General features: G+C 51.9%; 1 protein-coding gene across 1 annotated transcript in view; it reads right to left on the bottom strand.

The window, feature by feature from the left end:
* Positions 1 to 7,063, bottom strand: part of FAT2 (FAT atypical cadherin 2) — an 89,427-nt gene extending 82,364 nt beyond the window's left edge. Inside the window, exon 1 of the mRNA XM_075900583.2 lies at positions 6,814 to 7,063. The gene's annotated coding sequence lies outside the window, so the exon portion shown is untranslated. The remainder of the gene's footprint in view (positions 1 to 6,813) is intronic.
* Positions 7,064 to 24,287: the final 17,224 nt, after the last annotated feature.

Genomic DNA, 24,287 nt, shown 5'->3' with positions numbered 1-24,287 from the left:
CCCCCAGGAACCTGCCCCTGCAACAAGCCCCCTTGGCAACTCTGCCCACACATCTACACAAGTGACACCATCACAGGACCTACCCACATCAGTCACCTGCACACCCATTAATGTGTTATATGTCATCAAGTGCCAGCAATGCCCTGTACAGTGGCCATGCTGGATAGTCTCTGCAACAAAGGACAAATGGACCCAAATCAGACATCAGGAATGGTCACACACACACACACACCTGTAGGGGTCCTTTTTAACCTCTCTGGACAGTCAGAAATGGATTTGAAAGGCACCATCCTCCCACAAAAGAGTTTCAAAGCCCTGATTACAAAGGGAGACGGCCGAACTGGAGTTCATTTGCAAATTCAACACTATTCATTTAGGATTGAATAGGGATTTCAACTGGTTAACGCACTACAAAGGCAATTTGCTCTCTCTGGATATTCACATCTCCACACCCAATGGTGTGAATGGCCCGTTTTCACCCTGACTTGATTAGAGATGTGTGGCTGTGGACTAGCCTGTAACCGGAAGTGGTGGAGATTGCTCTGGGACATTGATGATCCTCCTAGTTTTGCCAGCAGCTGGAAAGGTCGATTTCTAGGCTTCTGCGTTTCTGACGTGCAGGACAAATTCACCACCGCATCCGCTCTCCTCCAGAAAATGCTGCCCGCACCTCTCACTTCCCGCCCCGCTTCCTGACACCGGGCCCCCTTGTGGTGTAAAGGGGTATGTCTACACTGCCACCCTAGTTCGAACTAGGGTGGCTAATATAGGCATTCGAACTTGCAAATGAAGCCTGGGACTTAAATATCCCGGGCTTCATTTGCATGTTCCCGGGTGCCTTTCAGGAGAAATAACGGTGGTTTGAATTAGGAGCTTTAATTCGAACTACCTAGTCCGTGCCGCATATAGCCACGGGCATGGAGTTCAAACTACAGGGCATTTAAAAATGGTGGCACCCGTGAACATGCAAATGAAGCCTGGGATATTTAAATCCCGGGCTTCATTTGCAAGTTTGAATGCCTACATTAGCCACCCTACTTCGAACTAGGGTGGCAGTGTAAACATACCCAAGAAGATCCTGACTCGTGCCTATCTCACATGTGGCTCCTTGTCCGGCTTCTCTTTCTGCTCCGGTTCTGGTGGCTGATCTCCCCACTCCTCCTGCCCCTCGCACATTCCATCTGTGGCCCCACGAAGTCATGAGGCCCCCCCCTCGAAGGTGGCCATGTGCCTTATCTGGAGGAGGAAGCTGGACAGGGAGGTGCTCTCCAACTGATGGGCCTACTTCTGATCCTCATGTCTCCAGGCAGAGTTCCTATGAGCCATGTCTACTGGCTCCTTGGATGCCTTCAAGGAGCAGTGGGCACTGTCCTGTGTCCGCTGCTCACTGTTCCCCTTCTGGATCCCTGCTTTTGACCCTACGACCTCACGCCTATTCCTCTTTTATCCTTTGCTGGCCTGGAACTCTTTTGACACCTGGGCCCAATGGCTCCTCCCATTACGCGGGGAGTGGGAAGGCTTTTGATGTGGGTAAGCGTGTGCCTGGCCATGCCTGGCAATTCACTAAGCACTGCCTGCACCTCAACCTCAAAGCGCCTTACATTCAAAACAAGCCAATCCAAAGCTGGAGGAGGAGCGAAGCAGCCCCTGCAAGTCCCATGGCCGGGAGGTAACCCCGCCCTTTTGTGTCCGTCATCGTCGCGCTGTGCTCTGGCCGCTAGCCCATATTCATTTGTATCTGTCCGGAACAGCGGAGCATCTCGGGGATCATTCCTGCCAACCCTCTAGGCACAGCGTTCGCATCTGCCTGCAGGACTAGCCCTAGAATAGGGCTCTGTAACCCTGGGGGTGTCTACACTGCAGCTGGGAGGTGAACGTGCGGACATACCTGAGACAGCTTTGACCGAGCAGGTGAGTCGTGGCAGCAGGGCAGGCGCTGGCATGGAAAGTGATCCGAGTACAGTTCCCACCCCAAGTGTCCACCACTGCTAGCTAATCGCAGCTCGCTCCGGTCGGCGTAGCATGTGCGGTATTTGCACCCACCTCCCGCTTGCCTTGTAGACGTACTGCTAGCAGTTACGCTTCCTTCCTAGCCTCTCTATCCCAAACCGACTCCCAGGAGAACTCTGATTCTCTCCCAGGGCTCTCATTGCATTTGTACGCCCCCTCTCTACTGCCGATTTTCTTTCTTGGCAACTCAGTCCACCCGCTGGTTTTTACTTCTGGTCCCAGGGCACATGTGCCCCATCAAGCCAACTTTCTGCTCTGTCTACAGCAGCTTTGACTCCACCTCTCTCTGCTCTGCACTGGTTCTTCCAGGTGCTTCTTTATCATCAGAGTGTAAAGTAGGATGTTATAGAATCAGAGAATCACAGAACTGGAAGGGACCTCGAGAGGTCATCAAGTCCAGTCCCCTGCCCACACGGCAGGACCAAGCACTGTCTAGATCTGGGTTTCCCAAATATGGGTCACCATTCCATTTCAAAAGGATCACCAAGTGTTTCCCCAGGTGGCTCTTCCCCCGCCCCCTTCGTTTTTGAATTGCTTTGGGTCACCAACTCTTCCCGATTTGTCAAAATGTGTCCCCATCTGGAAAAGGTTGGGAACCGCTGGTCTAGATCATCCCTCGTGGGTGTGTGTCTAACCTGCTCTTAAATATCTCCAGTGATGGAGATTCCACAACCTCCCTGGGCAATTTATTCCAGTGTTTAACCACCCTGACAATTAGGAAGTTTTCCCTAATGTCCAACCTAAACCTCCCTTGCTGCAATTTGAGCCCGTTGCTTCTTGTGCTATCCTAAGGGGCTAAGGGGAATAACGTTTCTCCCTCCTTGTAACATCTGTTTAGATACTCGAGTCAACCAGTTCAGCAGCGCACTGTGGGTGTCGGGGGAGCCGCGGTACAGAAATGTGCGTGGAAAATTCCACGGGGCAGATGTTTCAGTCACTGGGGTGGCTGTCCAGACAGCCTATACAAATGCCAGTCCTGCAAGCTGTTAGTAGATGCAGGAAGATCCGCTCCCCGAGCAGGGCTATCATACTATTGCTCTCACTAGTTATTTCTAGATCCGGGACAAGCAAATGACACAGACAGTCCCTACTCCCAGAGAAACCACCATGTGGCTGGGTGACAAATATGGTGGGGAGGAGACGCTTACTGTAGAGACTGGTGTGTTTGGAGACAGTCACCATGGGCTGCTTGTCACAGTCACACGCTGGCTTAGTGACATTGTATCAGCTCTATTTACGATATCAAGACATCTCGATGAACCCTTCTGGCTTTGGTGTGCTGGCCTGCCTTGTGGCACTGAGCCCACCTATGGAGAGACTGATGGATCTGCTCTGCAGCCTTAGCGGAGAGCCAGCTGGCTTTTAGCTCACGTGGTAAAAGCTCCTGCACTAAGCTCCAGAGGTCCCAGGTTTGATTCTGCCTGCAAATGACGGGGCTCTGTCAGTTACAACTCCTCCTATAAAGCAGGGGTGGGGAACCTATGGCCCCGGGGCCAAATTTGGCCCCCAGTTTGCCTGGATCTGGGGTTCCCCTCCAGCCCTGCGGCACCCTCCCACCCCACACCCCCCTCCGCTTCTGCATCCTACCTCCTGCTCAGCCCTCCCGTCCCATTCCTGCACTCTCCCAGACCCTCCTGCCCCGACCCCATGCCCCAAGCCCTCTTCCCACACATGTAACTCCTCATTGCTGGCCCCACCCCAGAGCGTGGGGGGTGGGGAGGCTACAAAATCCACTAGCCTCCCACCCCCCCGGCTCTGATGTTGCGAGGGGAATGTGAGCAGGTTTTGTCTTGTTTGTTTGTTTGTTTGCTTTTCACTTTTGTGTGGTCCCCGACTGTTTTTTTGGTAGTTAAAAAAAGATCCCCCACCCCTATATCTACCTACAATATTGATCTAGAGCAGATTGCTATGGACTGCTAGCTATTCACACGCTGGCTGCATCTACCTGTTGCTTAGTAATAGATGTAAGTATCTCTCTCGATGTAGCTGTAATGCAGTCTCTCTCTGCTTGCCTGGTGAGTATGACACACACACTATATCGGCAGGATCTACTGAAGAATACATTTGCAGTTTCGACCTGAAGTATGATCAGGCCGTAACATTTCCTAGCTACAGACCTTTCTGCCTCCTCAGTTACCCCACAATGTGCTCTGCCCTCTTCAAACACTGCATGGCTCTTTCTTCCAAGAACCAGGAAGGAAAGTTGCTTTGCCACAAACCTGCCCGCCTGCCAAGGAAAACCGCAGCAGAGAGCACCAACTGCTTGTTCAGCGAATCAGATTTCTAACAGGACAATAGGCCACTGGCATTTCCAAAAAAGTTCTGGTGCTTCCTAATCTTGTTATGCACTTGCACTGGAGGAGAATTAAGAATGCTCCCTGATATATGCACAGACACACACCGCATATGCACAGGGGCGGGCACAAATAAACACATGCACACAACAAAACTACCATTTCGGTTGCACCGGGCTGGCGTGAGGCTCCTGTGTGATTTGCACTGGACCAAGACCGACCGTTCCCCGAGCATAATGCAAAATGAATTGTCTTCTAATCGATGTTTGATTCCCAGGATGAGTTAGTTACTCATTTCCCCCCGTAAAAGTGATGCTCTTAAAGGGCCAGGAGATGCAGCCGTTGCTGCAAAAACTTCCTATTTAACGCAAAATGCAGGACAATGTAGCACTTTAAAGACTAACAAGATGGTTTATTAGATGATGAGCTTTCGTGGGCCAGACCCACTTCCTCAGATCGTGGGTCTGGCCCACGAAAGCTCATCATCTAATAAACCATCTTGTTAGTCTTTAAAGTGCTACATTGTCCTGCATTTTGCTTCAACTACCCCAGACTAACACGGCTACATTTCTATCACTTTCCTATTTAACGTTCCTTCAGAGTCGAACCATTTGCATGTGGGAAATGCTGCAGAGAGGGCAGGTTGGGTTTGTTTTTAAAAACGTTCTCGATGAAGAGAGAGAGAGAGAGAGAGAGAGAGAGAGAGTGTGTGTGTGTGTGTGTGTGTGTGTGTGTGTGATGCGTGATGCAAACAAGGGCTATGGAACAAGCGTGTAACTCAAGGATAAAATCCAAAATGGGTTCTCTTACACAGTAACTCCCCCAACCTTCATTTACCTCAAAGTCCCATGTGCCCTGAACTCTTTCAGATAGGCCGGGAAGTGCTGGGTATTAAGGTAACACCACAAAAAGGCCAGTGAGCTCAGCACCCCTAAATGCCAGTACTGCCCAGCCTTCCACAGCCGTGGGGAGTAAAGGGCCAGTCTCAAGAGCTAGTAACTTTCCAGCCAGACTGGCCTCACCAGCTAGCCAGCGGGAAAGCCCAGGCAAGCCGACATCTTCCCCTCTGCAGCATGGATGGTTCCTGGATCTATGCTTGGCAGGGAGAAATGAAGCTTCTCAATGGCAAATGATGCAGCTGGAACCAGGCAGCTACCTGTGCAGGCAGCTCCCTTCCCCCAACGGGGACACAATGCCTTTTCCCACCATTTTACACCCCACGGTAACTGCGAGCTATCCTACCGCCCTGGCAGACGCCCCAGAGCTCAGTGCAGGGTGTGTGCCAGCGTCCATCTGCCTGTGCATTGGTAGAAGAAAAAGTTGTTCCGACTTTTGTAATCTCTAGGGCATTTGTTAAAAGCAAGCTCCCGGGAGCCAGGTGTTTTCTAACGATCTCGAGCAACCAATGTTGTCGGAGATGTCGTCTTTGCCCTTATGGATTCTTCACTCTCCCTGGTCCGCTTTTAATTCCCTTGGGAGGTTAATTACCCCGATCACTGCCTCTGCTAAGGGTTTCCCCATATTATCTCCAGCCTGGGCGTTCCTTTCTCTCTTCCCTTCCTTCTCTGCAGTGCCGCGTGCGTGCTGGGGAAAGAACAGCTGCACGCCCATTGATCTGCACTCACTAAGGGAGTTAGGTGTAGCGTGCTCTCTCCGGCCTCCATCAAGGCACCGAGAATCGAACACGCATTGAGACACACAGTTTAGATGCCCACCCCTATGTGAATGCAGAGCAAACACCGAGGCCTCGTTTCTGCTCAGCGTTTTCCTTGATTTCCACCTTTGCAGCCCTCCTGGCAGTAGGAGGAGGAGCCCCGGGGTAGGTACGGTGTCAGGGGCTCTGGCATTTTCACCACCCTGATGACCCTAAGTGACATTAGTGGTCAGGGGAGCAAGAAGGCCAGTGCTTTGCCTGTACTGGACCAGAGGTGGTGGTCGCATAACAGGGACGCAGCAAGGAAAAGCTGGGGGTAGATACGGGCTGCACACAATGTGTCGTTAAAATCATTTTCTTTACCTTGCATTCCCGAGGGGGCTCGTTCTGAGCCGCTGTGCACCGTTCATCAGCCAGGTGTGCTGGGCTGCCCCTCACTCTTGATAAAGTTTACGGGAGTGAACGGAAAAGGCTACGGCCTTGCCGGAGCCAGGGGCAGCAAATGCAAACATTGTCCCCCAGCTTTCCCTAGCCCAGTTCACAATTCCACCTCCTGGGACTGACAGGACCGCGGGAGCGAGGGATGGCAGCACGACAAAAGTTGCTGGGTGAGTCAGGTTTTTTGTTTGGTTTTCACTAAGAGCATAAATCGTTAGAGCGTAAATTGTGAGGCGTGGGGGGCTGGTTTGGAATGGGAGGCTACATCGATTGACTCACATGCATGCAGAGTTTCAGGAGGTCGTCCCCAATCACCCTCGACTGGTCCCTCTTCCCCCGGTGTCCTCCAGACCATGCGGCCCGGGGACGCCCGGAGTCATTTTCACTTTGCAAAAGCAGCGCGCCGCCTGCCCTTACCTGTTGCAGCAGGAGAGACGGCTCTGGAAACTTATCCTCTTGCTGCTCTCTCCGCCGAGCCCTCGGTCCCCGCACAGCTCCCCACGCGCTGCAGATCCATGGTGCTGGCGAAGGGGAGACGCGCCGAGAAGTTCCAGCAAGAAGAGATTTTTGTGCTGGCTGAAATCCCTGCAGCACAGGTTGCGAGCAGCGAGCGAGAAGGTTGCAGGAGGTGTAACTCGCAGATCCAGCCCTCCCGGCCGACTAGGGGAGGAGGAGAGGCATTGCTCTCGCTCTGGAGAGAGGGAGCGAGTTGGGCAGACTCCCAAGCCTCCGAGCCAAATAATGGGCAGAGCGTTTTACTGTTAGGTGAGCTGGCATTGCCACAGAATACGGGATGTCGACAACAAGGCGGGGGGGAATATGTCAGTGAAGCCCCTACAATGCTGCTGAAAAGCCCCGTGGTTGTTTTTAACTAGGAGCCAGGGAGGGGGTGGAGGGCAGGGAGGGAAAGGGGGGAGCTGAAAGGTGAAAAGGCGGCTGGGATGTTACTGGTATTGAGGCTGTGTATTGGGGTACCCCCGAGGAGCCCCATTGTGCCCGGTGCTGGACAGACGCAGAACAAAGAGACTGCCTCTGCCCCAAGGAGCTTCCAGTCTATTTGCAGCTTGGATCTCCCTGGGCCAGCACCCTCAGGACCAGATGAGAGGTTTTGCTGGAGAGGGGGAGATCGTTTCTGGACTCCCTGCCACTGGCCCCTCTGGCTCCCAGCTTTCTGGCCTGCTCCTCCTCTGCTACCTGGTCGCCCCAGGCAGCCTCACTGGGCCACACGTCAGGCTCCCTGGACCCCCCTGGGCAGCCTCACTGGGCCATGTACTAGGCTCTCGGCCTCAGTTCATGCCCTGCAGGCCGTAGGGCTCCCAGCCGCCAGCCCTCCACCGGAACATCCGGATGTTACCGGATCAGAGTCCCAGTTTAAAGCGGTGCAACCTGTGTAAGACAAGGGATACAACCAGGCCTGGGCAGAGTTTCCAGGACCCGAGGCGGGTGGCTGCCCTGCATGGCCGGAAGGCTCCTAGCCAGGCAGCGAGTGAGCGGCAGGGCAGGTGGGCACCGGGCAGCGTAGGGCCATGAAGGCCGGGGCGGGCCCAAGCCAACCCCATTGCTCGCCTTGCCCTGAGGCCGGGTCTGGATACAACAGGCAGCCAGAGGAGTACAAGGGAAGAGGGATACAAAACTTCTAATGAGTCTTCGCTGTGCAGATGCTAACTAGCCAGGCCAAAGCCTTCTAGTTCCCCGTCTCCTTCATCCCCCAACGGCCCCAGGATTTTCAGTTCATTTATCTTTTTAAGCCAATCTAGTTGTTACGTGAAAACTCTCCCTTGGACTGGCGTGTCTGCCACAGCAGGAGGAGACACCTTTTGATCACAGCAGGCCCAAGAAAATTCATAAGCATGGGGGCGGCCCAGGCTGGCCCCACCGTTTTCGGCGACAGAGGCAAACTATGACTTTGCCCTTGCTCCCACATTCAATCTAAGGGAAAATGAGAAATCTAGACTGAAATTTTACCTTCATTTACTTGGCATTCGAAATGACCAAATAAACAGGCCGGAATTTCTATTATCATCACACATTCTTGCAACTAGAACAGAAAGGAATGTGTGTGTAAAGTGGTGTTTGTTAACATGAGCAGTCAGATACTCGAAAATCAGGGCTTTACTTTTACTTTACCGGTAACGGACTGCAGTAAATACACAGTCTTAATCTCACAAGGATTGGTGAGTTTCGTTTTACATTGTTGTTAAAACCTCTTACCAGATAAAGTCCAACCCAATACCAGTTCTTTGTGTGCACAGCGTCTTCGGGATCATGGCTTGTAACACAGCAGAACAGCTGTTGCAGGATGCTGATGGGCCTTCACTAAGCAACGACCAACACTGACTCAGCTGTGCGATTGGCCAACACTGGGCTACTGAGACTGATTGACCTGCCAGACCCCGCCCTCAGGCCGCACTCTTTTGAAGCTTGGCCGTGACACATTTTTACTGTATTTACATACACAGCCATGCGCCACAATGAAATCAATAATATAACTCAACTTCTGACCCTGGCACTGATGCACAGTTTTATAGCACAATATTTGATACTTGCATTTCTGAGAGACTAGAAGATTTTGCCCCGTTGTTGGGCGGGTCCTTACCTCAATTTTTGTTTTTTGATAGAAAAAAAAAAAGGAAAATGTCCACGCTTCATTTATATCATTGCTCTGGGGTGGGGCTGGAGACGAGGGCCGCCCTGGAAGAGAGGATTACCCCTGCCTTCGCTCACCGCAGCAGTGTGGGGCCAGGTGAGAAGCGCCTCTCCATGGCCGCTGCAGCTCCAGAGGGCACAGCCAGAGAAGGGGTGTATGTCCCTCAGCTGGGGCAGGTCCAGGTTCATCTGCCCCCTGCGCTCCCCAGCCAGAGTGAGGAATTCAGCAAGCCGTGCACTTTCCCCTCACTCCCTGATGAAGGGGAACAGCTAGCACTGTTCCCATGTGAATGGGGAGAGGGCGCTTCAGCTCCCCCAACCTCCCTGAAGGATGCCTGGGAGGCTTGGTTTGGGGCAGTCCTGACAGGGGTGGTTCTGGTGATTCTCTCTCTTTTCTGCATGGTTGGTGAGAAGCAATCCCATTCCAAGCACATCCCATTGTCCTGCCACTGCCAAACCTTTGCCTTACCTTATGTATGTGGTCTAAGTGCCACTTCATTGGACACTTAGGTATGTGGGTTACACACAGGCTACATCTAGACTGGCATGATTTTCCGGAAATGCACTTAACGGAAAAGTTTTCCGTTAAAAGCATTTTTGGACAAGAGCGTCTAGATTGGCACAGACGCTTTGCCGCAAAAGCACTTTCTAGACGCCAATCTAGACGCGCTTTTGAGCAAAAAAGCCCTGTTCGCCATTTTTGTGATCGGGGCTTTTTTGCCCATAACAAATCTGAGCTGTCTACACTGGCCCTTTTGCGCAAAAGTTTTGCGCAAAAGGGACTTTTGCCCGAATGGGAGCAGCATAGTATTTCCGCAAAAAGCACTGATTTCTTACAGAAGGAAGTCAGTGCTTTTGCGGAAATTCAAGCGGCCAGTGTAGGCAGCTGGCAAGTTTTTCCGGAAAAGCAGCTGATTTTCCGGAAAAACTGGCCAGTCTAGACACAGCCACAGACTACTTGCTCCCCTCTCCCAGGTAACAATGATCTACACTGGGTTTATTAATAAACCAAAATGATTTTATTAAGTATCAAAGGTAGGATTTAAATGGTCATAAGAGATAGCACACAGAACAAAGTAGGTTACTAAGCAAAATAAAACAGAAACACCAGCTAATACACTTACTGCACTAAAGAAGCTAGTGGCATGTAACATCGCACCCTCAAAGTTGTTCTAATCATCATCACGGCCTGGGCCCAGTTTCTTCCCCCAGTTGAGTCTTAGTTGTTTCCGGCAGCCATGTTGGGTGAGGTAGCCAGGGAGAAGTGATGACCTGGATTATCTCACTCCCCACCCTTAAATAGGTTTTTGAAAAAGGCAGGAATCTTTTGCATTCAGTCTAAACTTTCCCTCAGCTCTTGTGGAAAAATACAGCATCCAAGATGGATCTCAGCATTAGGTGATATGGCCACATGTATTGATAGAACTATGACAGGGCATCTGCTCTGTCCTGGCCTAAGAAGGGTTAAATCCAGTCCTGGGGGAGAGCTGGGGCAGAGGAGCCAGCAGCTGTGTCAGACAGCAGCCAATGAGGGCCCAACTGCAGGCTATATAAATAAGGGGTCCTGAGAGGAGAACACTCTTACTCTCTTGCTCCATCTGGGAGGAGGGACCTGGCTGCCAGGGAAGCTACAGAGGATACCTGACACAGAGCAGGGTTGGGTAAAGGGCAGGTAGAGCTGGGGAGCTGGCCAGGCAACTCCCAGGCCGAGGCCTTGTTGTAAAGGCTTCAGGGGACTAGAGCTGGAGGGAGGCAGTCAGGACAGCACAAGGCTGGTCCACACCTCTTGCCAATGGTGAGTGGTCATTTCAGACTGCAGTTTTCCTGGAGTACAGGGGTGAGATGACAACTGGCAGTGAGTCGCTGAGGCAAGGTAGGGCAGAGGGTTCCCTGAAGGAGAGGACCTCCAGGCTATGTCTACACTCGCGGCTTCTTGCGTGAGAAATATGCAAATGAGGCTAAATGTGAAATATCATTGAGCCTCATTTGCATACCTAATGAGCTGCCATTTTTGCAGAAGAGGCTCTTGCGCCAGAAGGAGCTGTCTACACTGCCTCTTCTTGTACAAAAAAAAGCCCTCTTGTGCAATGCCGCTATGCCAATTATTTTCAGAAATAACTGCATTGCGTAAGAGGGTTTTTCTTGCGCAAGAAGGGGCAGTGTAGACAGCTCCTTCTGGTGCAAGCGCCTCTTCTGCAAAAATGGCGGCTTGTTAGGTATGCAAATGAGGCTTGGTGATAGTCCATGCTTAGCCTCATTTGCATATTTCTCACGCAAGAAACTGCGAGTGTAGACATAGCCCCAGAGTGTGGGGGCATTGCGGCAGGGCAGTACTGAGAGGGGCGGGCACCATGGTCTAGGAGGAGTGCGGGTCCTAATGTAAAGCAGCAGAACCATTAACACATGAATAGCTAATATTAGGTAAGACACCAGCCAGAAGAGGGTACTCCAGAGCTTGCTGGAACTAATTCTTGAGTGACCAGCAGGAAGCGCTGTGGTGGTGAGTCATTGTACAAGGACCCAGCATAGCCCCTCCTCCCAGGTTTATAGGAAAAAAACAATCTGTTCACAGACCATTACCCTGAGTATTGAGCCATTAAGTTCCTTGAATGTTACTAATGGCCCTCACTTAGCATGACTACATTAGTAAGACAGGCTTATACTTTGTATTTCTAGCTTCAAACACAGGATGGATACATGAATACGCAGGGCTCGCTGAGCCGCGGCGAGCCCCGCTCTCCAGCCTCACTGTTCGGCGTTCTGCACCTGCGCAGATCACCCGAACCCAGCTCTTGCGGGATGTAATCTACTCGCCATGGGCAAGTAGATTACATATATTGTTGAGCCCTGTGCATACGAATGGGAACGCGACCTTTCCAATGATATCTCACATGAAATATCTCCCATAAAGCATAGTCCAATTATGCCGTATTCATATTTATAAGCATATTCCCATAAGGAATAAGGAATGCCCCATCCCATAGCATTCCAGCAGCTGAGGTTAAAACCTGTCTAAAGATATTTTTCCCCTTCTCCTGGATGAACATCATTGCAAATTAATTAGATTAGAGAGAAAAAAACCAGTTCTCTCTTGTCTCATCATGTTGGATGAGATGTGCCAAGGCCCTCAGTCAGCGCTGGTGCCTTTCTGCTCCGATTGAAGTCAGCCTGAAAGCTCGCAACTTCTGGGGGAACACAGCTCGACCAGGACTAAGGAAGGGCCCTTGCCGCCCCTCGCGTCGCCAGCGCTTGTGTTTTCGCACAAATCCCATGCCCGGTTTGTTCTTCAAGCTGCCGAGGCCGGAATCCGATGCTTGCCTGAGAATCTGAGCTTTCCTTTCACACAAAAAGGAACGGCTGGCCTTCGCGGATGTGAAGCAAAGCTTGAAAATGAGCCAACGCCAGGAGTGAAATAAAAAGAACGTCAATGTTTGGTTTTATCCCAAGACTTTCAAGCCAGTCTCATGGTTCGGGGAGTCTGACTCATGATTTCTGTACCTCTGGGTAGCGCCCGTGACCCTGGCTCCCCTGTACAGCCAGATAAGGGCCTGTCCTTCAGGTGCAGGCGCTTATCAGCACACAGAGTCCCAAGGAAGTCAAAGAGACTCCACAAAGCCAGGTCTACGCTACGGGAGAAAGTCAAACTAGGGCAGGGGTGGGCAAAAGGGCCTCCGTGGGCCGGATGCAGCCCGCCAAGTGGGTGGATCCGGCCCGTGGAGGCCCTGCTGCTCCCCTACCCCCAGGCCAATTAGGGTCTGGGGGCCGGAGGAGTGCGCAAAGCCTCCTCCTGCCCTGCTGGGAGTACGTGGTGCTTTGAAGTGCTGCTCACAGGCACTCCCCCGCTCCCAGGCCAATCAGGTTCTGGGGACGGGGGAGCTGCGTGAAGCTTCCTTCGCCCTGCCCTGGCCCTGGGAGGAGCCCACGGCACTTCAAAGTGCCATGTGCTCCTCACACGGCGGGAGGAGGCTTCCCACGCTCTCCCGCCTCCAGACCCTGATTGGCCTGGGGGTGGGGGAGCATGGCAAGCCTCTTCCACGGCATGAGTGCCTAGTGGGAAGGGGCGACAAAGGGTCCCTCACCCCCAGACCAATTATGGTCTGGTGGTGGGGTAGCCCCTTCCCTTCCCTTCCAGGCCTTGCCCCTTCCGGGGTGGCCTGGAGCTACTTCAACATTATTTTAAGTGGCCCCCGGGCAAAAATTATTGCCCACCTCTGAACTAGGTCTACATTAACGAGGAAGTAATTACATAGCGGGAGTTGACGTACTTTAATTCGAGTTTGCCCATCATCCCCACAGCAGGAGGCCGATGGGAGCAAACTCTCCTGTCAGCCTCCCTTATTCCTCATAGAAGCAGGAGCACTGGCCACCAACAGGGGTACCCTCTGGGTTTGATTTAATGGGTCTTAACTAGACCCGCTAAATCAAACACCAGAAGATCGATCGCAGCACCATCGAACTTCCCCGAAGTGAAGGCATAGCCTTTGATATGCAACTCCAGCTATGTGATTAGAGTAGCTGGAGTCGATGTACCTTAACTTAACTTACCATGGCGTCCCCACTGTCAGGGTCAAAGGGAGAAATGCCTCACAACCTGGTGCAGTACTGGGATCAAGGGGGGGGGCACCATGAGCAATTGATTTAGTGGGTCCTTGCTAGACCCACTAAATCGAACCCAGGGAGATCGATCTCCAGAGCGTCGATCTCCAGGTAAGCGAATACAAGCCATAAGCATCCCTCCACAAAATTACCACCTTTCAGTTCTCCGGCTGCTTAAATAGCCCCCAGCAGTACTGTGCCGGAGCACCTCCCAAGTAGTTATGGGTGTTTCCTCACAACACCCCAGTGAGGCAGGGACGGACGATCTTGAGACACAGTGAGATTGGGTAACTTGCCCAAGGTCATAACAGGTGAGTGTCAGAGCTGAGAAGTGAACTCAGAGTCCCAGATCGCCACCTTGACCTCTGCCTTTGCTGTTTGTGCGGAGGCTTCTCACAGCACCATGGAATAGGAAAATGCGAGTGGACAGCCACACACAATGGCTAAGGCCTGCACCTGACTTATCTGGCTCAGGTTTCAAAACTTGGATTTCAAGTTGATCGTGACCTTTAAGAAATGACCTGGACTGAGAAAGTCCCAAGAAGGGTAACAGACATGGCTGGGTTTACACGTACAGATAATAGGATTATTTAGGATCCTGAAGGTGGTATTTTTAGGATGGCTCACAAGAGAAAAACAAGCGCTCACCCAATAACATTAAGGGTAAGTGTCGTAAACACAAATTGAAGGCCTTGCTACCTCACATAGCTGTGACCCTCACAGCCAGGTAACTTCCCTTGCAACAAACCCCGTTGCCAACTTTGTCCACATATTTACTCTGGTGACACCATCACTGGCCCTAACCATGTCCGTTACATGATCAAGAACACATATTCCTGTTCATCCAGAAATATAATTTATGCCATCATGTGCCCATAGTGGCCTTCTGCTATGTATATTGGACAGATTTCTCAGATACTTCGCCAAAGAATTAATGCCCACAAATCAGACATCAGACATCTTCACAAGGAAAAACTAGTTGCTTTTCATTTCAACCTACCTGGACATAGTCTTAACAACCTTACTACATGCATCTTACTTCAAAGAGATTTTAACAACAGATTACAGAGGGAAACTTCAGAACTTTCTTTCATGCTTAAATTTGACACTTTATGAATGGGCCTTAACAAAGATGCTAATTACCTTCCCCATTACAAAGATAGCTTCCCTACTTATCACCCCTGATTAGCCATTCATTGACTCATAAATAGCTATTCCCTCCCTCCCTCTCCCTCACCCCACTTTCTGTACTAAATCTGAGTTGTCAGTTTAATAATGTGTTCACTTTTTTCCTTTGGTATATATGGTCATGCCAATTCTCTTCCAGACTATGACCTGAGGAAGTGGGTCTGGCCCAGGAAAGTGCATCACCTAGTAAACCATCTTGTTAGTCTTTAAAGTGCTACATAGTTTTTCCTTTTGTTTTAGCCAGGTAAGGTGAGAGATTGGGGTGTTGGTGACTAGATTTCAGTGAGGATAGGGAACTTTCTGAACAATGCTGGCATTGTATTTCCACCGGCTAAAGTACGAGTGATCGAATTTCTGGCCTCAGGGCATCAGCTGCTTGCCACAAGAGTTGAGAAGTAGCTTCCCGGCATGTAAAGCCTTGCACAATTGGCCAAGTGGCATTGTTTTATTTCACCGTCCTTTGAAGCATCCGGATAGGCACTGCAGAGACAGGAAGCTAGAACTAATGGGGAAATTGATCTGCTCTAGTGTAGCACATGATATGTTCTCAATGAGAACAGCTGGGAAACACCCTTCTGGACAAAACAGCCCTGTCTGTGAGATCCCCTAACTCCAACAGTATATTTGCGACCCTAGATTGTCACTCTCTCTCTCTGGAGCTTAGTGCCTGAGCCTCTACAGCCTGCGCTAAAAGCCAGCTGGATCCCAGCTACGGCTGTAGAGCAGGGGGTCTCAAACGTCTTGGCCCCAGCCCAGCCCGCTCAATGTGGACCTTTCCATGGCCCATAACCCCTGATGACACAACAGGTGCAGGAATGGGCTGGGGAATTGAAGGGGTCTGGGAGGGAGGAAGGGTGCAGATGAGGGTGCGAGGTCTTGGCAGGAGAGGGATGGGGAGGGGGGGTGCTTACCTGGCTCCATGTCTCCTGCCATGACTCTGGCCAACGGGAGCAGCAGGGAAAGCCTCCAGGTGAGCGGTTTTCCTGCGTGGCTGTTCCCCCAGCTGGCGGTAAGGGGAAAGCAGTGCATCCAGCCCGCAAGGCTCCCCGCACCCTGCGGTGGGAAGCTGGCGCTGGTGCTCCAGCCGTGTGGGATGCAGCGCGCCCCCCTGCGGGGACAGGGCAAGCCCCAAGCTCACAGCCCATCTGTGGGACAGCGCGCCACACCCAGCAGGTGGGCGGGTTACACAAGCACAGAGAATGTGGGTAGCCCCATGTGCTGGAAAGCACAGGATAGCCTGAGGTCTAAAGCAGGGGTGGGGAACCTAAGGCCTGGGGGCTGGATGCAGCCCCCAACTCCCCTGGATCTGGCCCTCGAGACTCAGGGCTCCCCCCAGCATTGGGGAGCCCATGCTGGCGCTCCAGCCCCTCTTCCTCACTCCCCCCCTGCTGCCCCCTCTCTGGGCTGGAGCACACAAAATCTACTAGCCTTGGCCCCACTAAGCTCTGGTGTGTGAGGGGGATGTGGGGAGGGTCTTTCTCCTCACTCGGGGCCCTGTCAGCGAGGGGGTTTATTTATTATTTAAATATCTTTGTTGTTGTTGTTGTTGTTTGTTTTGTTTTTTGGCTTCTCATTTGTGTGTGGCCCCTGAGTGATTTTTCTGTGGGCCAGCAGCCCCCGACCTCAGCAAGGCTCCCCATCGCAGTCTAGAGTAAGGTGTGAAACTCTCCCCTATTCCCAAGATACACAATCGAACAGGCAAAAATGTGGCGGGGGCTGGTCGCCGCGCAGAGGTTGCCAAAGAAAAAGCAGAGGGTCATTGGCGCTTAATTCCCTTCTCAGTCAATCGGGTTTCACTTGTATGGCTGGCTGTGACGGGGAGTGCATCCCGCACACTGAGACAGCCGGGGTTAAAAACCTGTGTGCAGAGGAAGTCCCGCCCCTCCACCCAGACTGGGCATGCTCCAAGGGCCAGAGCAGTATAAAAGGGAGTAGCTCAGCCCCATCTGGGATGGACACTGGAGGAGAAGGACCTGTCGCTGGAGCGCCAGAGAACCAGATGTCGGGAGCCAGAGGTGTGGGAGACTGTCTTGAGCTTCCAGCGCCGGAGGAGCCCCAGGGAGAGGCTGGTGCGGTAAAACTGGAGGACCCAGAGACCACATGGAACATTCCCATGCTGACTCTGGTAGGAAGTGACCCTGGGGGCGTGCTGGAGTGATATCTCCCACTCAAGTGAGCTCAGCGTGTTGCAGTTGGATTCGGCACTGAACGAGTGGTGGAGAACTCTGCCTCTTATAGGCCCCTGGGTCAGGGCCTGGTTGAGTAAGGTGGCCCCCGGGCTCCCTACTGGGGCTATTCCCCCAAACTACTGACTCTAACCATTCGGCTACGCTGCCCTGCACTGAGGACTATCTCTGCTGTCTCTAGCCAATAGGCTGTGCTGCTCTGGATGGAGGGCTGTTGTTTCAGACTGACAGAGGTTGCTGACGATCTGAGAGCCAACTAGGCAGCATCCACACCCCTGAGTACCCATGCCTCAAAGGACAGGGTGCATACGCCACAACAGTGTCTCTGAAACTATGCATTGACTGGTGGTCCTGTGCTCCATAGAGTCTTCCAGGAAGAGCAAGACCAATAAGACTTAAATTCCTAATGTAAAAGGCAGGAAATGGAAAATGTTGTTTCCTCCTTATTCATTATGAAGAAGCAAATATGGGCATGAATGCATTTTTTCCCTGGAAAGATGACCTCTTGATTGTTCATAGGGCCCATGCAAAACTTTTGCTGTTGAATTCCTGGGGGCAGGCTCTGAGATTCCTTCCCTGGAATTTCCCTTCAGTCCACATCTGGTGTGGGGATTCCTTAGGAGGCAGCGCAAGACTCGTGTGTTCGTGTAAGCCTTTCTTACTGCGGGCTAAGGCCCAGCAGGAATGATCGGATGGATGGATGGGGAGGGGCTTAATTGGTGCTAATTGATTTCTGGAAGCAGGTGCTCAATTTTGGGAAACATCTGGTTAGGTGTCGGATGTAAGTTAAATGCAGCCAAGTGACTAAGGAAGAGGAAAGAGATCAAAGGAAAATCAACCCCTCCCAAATTGCCCCCTGGCCAATCCAGGTTCCACTGAGATGGATTCGGCCCCCGTAGCTAAACTCGGGGTGTTGATCTTCCCTTGTCTTATCTTTATTATTTATATTGCAGAAGCACCAAGATGGCCCAGCTGGGATGAGGCGCTATAAGACGCATCACAAGAGACAGCCCCTGCTCCAACTTAAATAGACAGAGCAGGGGACATGACTTGTCCAAAAACACACAGCAGGCCATTGGCAGAGCTGGGGATAAATCCCATCCCTTCTTAGTCCCAGTGCAATATCCTAACTACTAGGCTACGCTTCCCGAGTCCTGCTTCTCCTTTGCCAGGCCAATGAGCAAAGAGTTTCAGTCCAACCCGAGGTTCTTAGTACGCCCCACAATGCATGGCAGCAGCGAGTGCTGTGCCTTTCAAGGCGATGAAGTCATCTTCAGACAAAGCCATCTGGCACCATGACGACTTCAGGAACGTGGCGAAACAGAAGGGTTAGTACAGGCTGGGATGTCAGCAGGCTGCGGGGGCTGTCGTCACTCCTGCAAACAGATGGGACCTGAGGAGAGAGAGCATGATGCCACAAGTTGGCCCGGGAGCAGGAGAGCCTCAGTGGGGCATGCAATCAAACGCACAGCAGACCTGCTGGCACATCGCGGTCTCGCTCTCGGCCTCCACTCAAAGCAGAGACGATGCCCCCCAGGCGGGAGCCGGTTGGACTCAGCCTGACCGTGGACATCCCTGTGGGATGGTTTGGCTAATCAGCATGTTTCTCCTCCCTCAGTCTTGCTCCAGAAGCCATGACCTCACTTCCAGCCAGTCGGTCTCCATGCGCTGCCAGAACATTGATGTCAGCTTTGGCTCCCGACATTGAAACAGTGTGTTCTATTGCGGTGGCTTCTGCAGGTGTTCCTGGGAGTGCAGGAGAGACGGGTGGGAAGGACACAGGATCACTGGTACCTGGGAGTCTCAGGGAAATGGTGACAGGTAAGAAGCCCACCTGCTCCTAGTGCTGATCTCACCTGCCTACTCCAGAGGAAGGAGAAAAGACCTTTCCCACTCATCCTGGAGAAGTTGCTTCTCTGCTAATTCCACGTTTTGCAATAAGTTTGACTGAATTTGTTGGTAGATTTCTCATCCCTTCCCCAGACCCTGCTGGTGCCCATGTTGCCGGTACTGCTCATTCAAATCCATCCCTTCCCCCCCGAAGCCCTTTACCTGGTAACGGCACTGGTCCAGACGTTCGCTCACACCAGCCCGTTCACAGATTGAACCACAAGAGGCTGAACTTTTGGTGAGATGATCTGTGGCAGTCCCTGTACAAGGGCTATTGCGAATGTACAAATTGCACATCACCCCTGCACTGGAGCGCTGATACAGGCAGGATCAGTCAGCCAGCTGTCCTCCGCCACCCACTGCAGACCACAACACTGGTTGCCCCTGACCCTCCACAAGTCCCATCTCCAACTTTTGGGGGGCCGCCCATGGAGCGGCTTGGTTGCCCTGGGAGGAGCTTGGAGGAGGAACATAAACAAATATTTGTACCCTCACCGCACCAGCTACCCACCGGGGTCAGAGGAACCAGGCTTCAGACTAGGGATGCAAGTGCAGACATTTGAAATTGCTAATGAAGAGGGGATTTAAAAATCCCGCGCTTCATTAGCATGATCTCGCCAGCGCGCTAGTTCGAATCACAGCTGATTCGAACCAGGAAGTGTGCACCGGGACGCTTTAGTTTGAACCAAAGCCCTTGGTTTGAACTAACGTTACTCCTCAAAAAATGTAGGCTCTTAAGTTTTACATTTTGTTTGAGTGCAGTTATGTTAAAAAAATTCTACATTTATAAAAGGCACTTTCACCAAAGAGATTGCACTACTGTGCTTGTATGAAGTGAATTGGAAAATAACTTTTTACAGTACAAACATTTGCAATAGGTAATATTAACACTGTACACTTTGTATTCTATGTTGTCACTCAAATAAAATGAGGAGTAACGTTAGTTCGAACCAAGGGCTTTTGCGCAAAAGGGCCAGTGTAGACAGCTCAGATTTGTTATGGGCAAAAAAGCCCCAATCACAAAAATGGCGAACGGGGCTTTTTTGCTCAAAAGCGCGTCTAGATTGGCGTCTAGAAAGTGCTTTTGCGGCAAAGCGTCTGTGCCAATCTAGACGCTCTTGTCCAAAAATGCTTTTAACGGAAAACTTTTCCGTTAAGCGCATTTCCGGAAAATCATGCCAGTCTAGATGTAGCCTGTGTGTAACCCACATACCTAAGTGTCCAATGAAGTGGCACTTAGACCACATACATAAGGTAAGGCAAAGGTTTGGCAGTGGCAGGACAATGGGATGTGCTTGGAATGGGATTGCTTCTCACCAACCATGCAGAAAAGAGAGAGAATCACCAGAACCACCCCTGTCAGGACTGCCCCAAACCAAGCCTCCCAGGCATCCTTGTAGTTCTGTATTACCAAGTTTTCTGATGCCTGGGCTTGCCAGATGCTTTCAGGAAAAATCCCGAACAGAGCAATATATTTGGTTGAGAAAAAAAACGGGAGACCAAAGTTGTTGAGAAAAAAAATGCCTTCAAATGCCGCACTCCTCACTCCTCCACCCCTGCCAGACGCAGCAGGGGAAAACTGTCCCCTCCGGGCTTCCGTCCGTGGGCAACAGGAAATACCGGACATTTTACATGTCCGGTATTTTCTGGGTTTTTTTACCAGACGGGGGACCCGAATCCCGAACTGTTCAGGCGAAAACCGGACACTTGGCAACCCTACTGATGCCTGCAAAAAGTGTGAGCTAGCAGTACGCTTGGAGGAGAACCAGTTCCAGCTGCTATCCCATTTGGTGGTATTGGTCTGGATGCTGTCGATCAGTTTTACTGCGTTGGCTCCACTGTTACCAGCAGCGTAGATCCGGATGCTGAGTGGAGCAGTTGAACCAGCAAAGCAACCAGGAACCTCAGTCGTTTGCAAGACTGAGCCGGGAACTCTAACAAATCGCCAGCTAATGCGAAAATCCGCATTGATGAGACATTGTGTGTTTCATCCAGTCTTCTCAACAACTTTGGTCTCCCGTTTTTTTTCTCAACCAAATATATTGCTCTGTTCGGGATTTTTCCTGAAAGCATCTGGCAAGCCCAGGCATCAGAAAACTTGGTAATACAGAACTACAAGGGCTGCACCATTTTCAAACATGTCCCTTAAGAGGGAAACTTTTATATGAAGAAGTGAAGAGAGACAGCCACTGGACTGCAGAGGCCAAGTCTCAAACGGAGCCAGAGAAGCGATTGGCCAGGGCTTTCCCTGTTCAGCAGAGGCAAGCTGAGCTGAAGGAAGGTGTGAAATGCATGTTTGTACCTGCTCCTTAAGAAACCCGGAGCCCTGGATTGTTAGGTGTTGGCAGCTCCCACAGCAGGGACTGGCCAGGCGGCCTCTGAGGATCTAGCCTCCCTGTCAGTCCTGTGACCCTAATGACCTTTTAAAGGGGCAGGTCTGAAGAGGCATGGTCTAGAGAACTTGACAAAGTGGGTCTGTAAGGGGGTTTTCCTGTCAGCCCTCTAGGGCCGAGGAAATCTGTGAGGGAGTGAGAGGAGGGCCTGGCAGTGCAGGGACTAAACAAAGCCTTTTTGCCCAACTAGCCCCGCCCCGTTTTAACTGCAGCCAATGCCAGGCCTGGAGGGAGGATAAAAGAGAGGAACCTGGCTCAGTCAGAGGCTGACCAGTGAAGAGACAGGAGCTGGTTCTGCTGCTGGCAGGACCTGAGCCAGAGCCATCTCCTGGGTTAGCCACTGGCGCACGTAAGCTTCCAACCCCTCCCCCCGGTGCAAAAGGGGAGAACCTACAAGGGACCTTCACTGAGAAGGGGGAAATGGGACTCTTGGGGCCACACCCCAAACTTAAGAACCAGACTCAAACCGAAACAATATCGGGGTTTTATCTTGATGAAACGAAAACCCTATTTTTGGTTTTGTTTCAGATCTGATGCAATCTGTCACTCACTCTGAAATAGGGCTTTGGGTTTTTTTTTTCATTTTCAGGTTTAAAAATATTTTTATGTTAATGTAGGTAACATCCGAAACATGCCAGAATGTTTACACATCAGATTTGTTTTTGTTTGTTTGTTGCTAGCACTATTTGCTGACTAGTGTAGTTCTTCAGGGAGGCGGCCGGTCAGGATTTACTGCCGAGGTGTCCTCATAGGTCTCTGGCTCCGCTGACGATGGTAACCAGAAGGCTGCTTGCAGGTGTGCTTAGTGACGTGGGCCGTGTCGACTTGTGCACTTAGTCTCCACAGCAGACCCCAAGAGAGCTCCCAAAGACCACAAACCAGATAAGGATCGAAGGTGCCAGCCCAGGTTTATTGTAGAGCAGTGGTCCCCAACGTGGTGCCCGTGGGCGCCATGGCGCCTGCCGGGGCATTTATGTGCGCCCGCCGAATCGTCTGGTACGGCTCTGCACGCGGCACATGCGCGGTGCCGCCCCCAGGCGCAGGGCGCATGAGCGGCCCCTGCCCCGGGAGTGCGGCACATGTGCGGTGCCAGGCACGTGGCGCATGAACGGCCCTGCCCCTGGCCACGCAGCGTGTGAGCGGCCCCCGTCCCCGGGCGCCCGGCAGCCCTGAAAGGTTGGGGGCCACAGCTGTAGAGTGAAGTACAGTAACAGTTGTCAGTAGACTCTACTGAACCACTACGCACATGTACTTGCCACAACAGAATGACTCAATCCGTGGGAGGTCCCACGGCCCCCTAGGTCATTCAAAGGCTGTCCCCTCCCCCAAGACACCACCTTATATACAGGTACAAGTCACACCTCACTGCGGATGTATCTGGTTGCCACCCTCTGATGTAGTCAGATTGCTACCCTCTGACACTACTTAGATACCACCCATCACCCTGTACCTCATGGTTTGATTGGATCATCTCTATCCATCATTATATCATTTTAGACCCTTTCTTGAACCTGTATCTGTGAGAAGTGGGTACCGTGGCCTTTTTTAATGAGCTGGTGGCACCACGTGATTTCAGTTTATGACCAGTACCAATTATTGTTCTGCAGTCGGTACCGAGCACCGATTAGTGTTTTGCGCTCTCAGCCCTGTTCGTGCCAAGTTCTGTGAGTAGGGTTGCCAGATGGTTTAACAAAACATATGGAGCATGTCCCCCTCCGCTCCCCCCAAAAAAAACACCGGGAAAAAATTCTGTTGAGGAAAAAAAAAGGGGGGGAGACCAACGTTATTAAAAAACTTTCCATCTGAGGGGAAATAGGAAATACCGGACATTTCACATGTCTGGTATTTTTCTGTTTTTTTAACCGGATGGGGGACCCGAATAATGGACAGTCCGGGCAAAAACAGGACACCTGGCAACCCTAACTGTGAGCTGGGGCCTGCCCCTTGCTCCCAGCTTAGCTTTGCTTTATGTTAGCCATGTTTTGCCTATTGTCAGCTAGGCCTCAGGCCTCAGACCAGGCCTATGCTACATGGGCTTATGTTTTAGGCCCTCATCTTTCTACAAGTAGGAGCTGCAGGTGCAAATCGTTTAGATCGACCCAAATCTGCAATTTTTTTCCAGAGGAAAAAAGCGCTATTCACAAGAAACGTTTTTACCCGGTTCTACTTGCAGCACGAAACTGATCAGAGGAGGGACTCTGGATTTGTAGTGGAAATGGCTTCAGTGGGTATGCATTTGATGTCTGTCTGGATCAGGGTCTTCAGCAGCCCCAGAACCCGACTTCGCCATGTGGCTCTATAAAGATGTCACTTTTTAATGAGATGCAGGGAGACCTGGTGCCTTGGAGACAGGAGCGGCTGTCTCTCCTCCTCCACCTGGCATGAGCTAGCTGCGCTTATGCATTACTAATCTCTTCCTGCCCAGCCGGGGGCCCTGTGCCCACTCAGGTGAGAGGCGGATCCAGTCACTTTCCACAGGCTTGAGCTCAGCTGTCACGTCCAGAGGGAGCTGTGGAAATGGAGGAGACCGAACGCAGCAAGGTGCGTTTCACTGACTCGGATGTAGCTAGGGTTACCAGGTAGCTTCAGAAAAAATACCAGACACACTTGATCGGGAGGGTGGGGGGGAGGGCTGTCTGGGAGGATGGGGAGATGGGAAGCAGGGCTGGTGGGGGGGGGGGGGGATTGGGGGCAGTGGGGCTGGCCGGGGGAGATTGGGAGGAGGAGAACTGGCTGGCAGGAAGCAGGTCTGGCTGGGAGGTGGGCGGGGCTGGCCGGGGGGTCGGGAGCGAGGGGAAGAGAATCGGCCGGCGGGGAGCGGTACTGACTGGGCACATGCAGATCCCAGGGCTCTGCCCGTCCTGCGCACGGTCCCGGTGAAGCACGAGGAGTCCGGCTACCGCTCCACAACATGCTTGACCAGCGCTCAGGAGCACAGAAAGGGCTTCTCCTCCTCCCCACGGTGTCACTCCTACGTCAGGCGAAACCAGAG

This window comes from Pelodiscus sinensis, chromosome 16 (genome assembly GCF_052426305.1).
Source record: "Pelodiscus sinensis isolate ZL-2025 chromosome 16, ASM5242630v1, whole genome shotgun sequence".
NCBI classification, from domain to species: Eukaryota; Metazoa; Chordata; order Testudines; family Trionychidae; genus Pelodiscus; species Pelodiscus sinensis.
The sequence above is the reverse complement of the archived record's forward strand: the minus strand, read 5'-3'. Positions and strand labels throughout refer to the sequence as shown.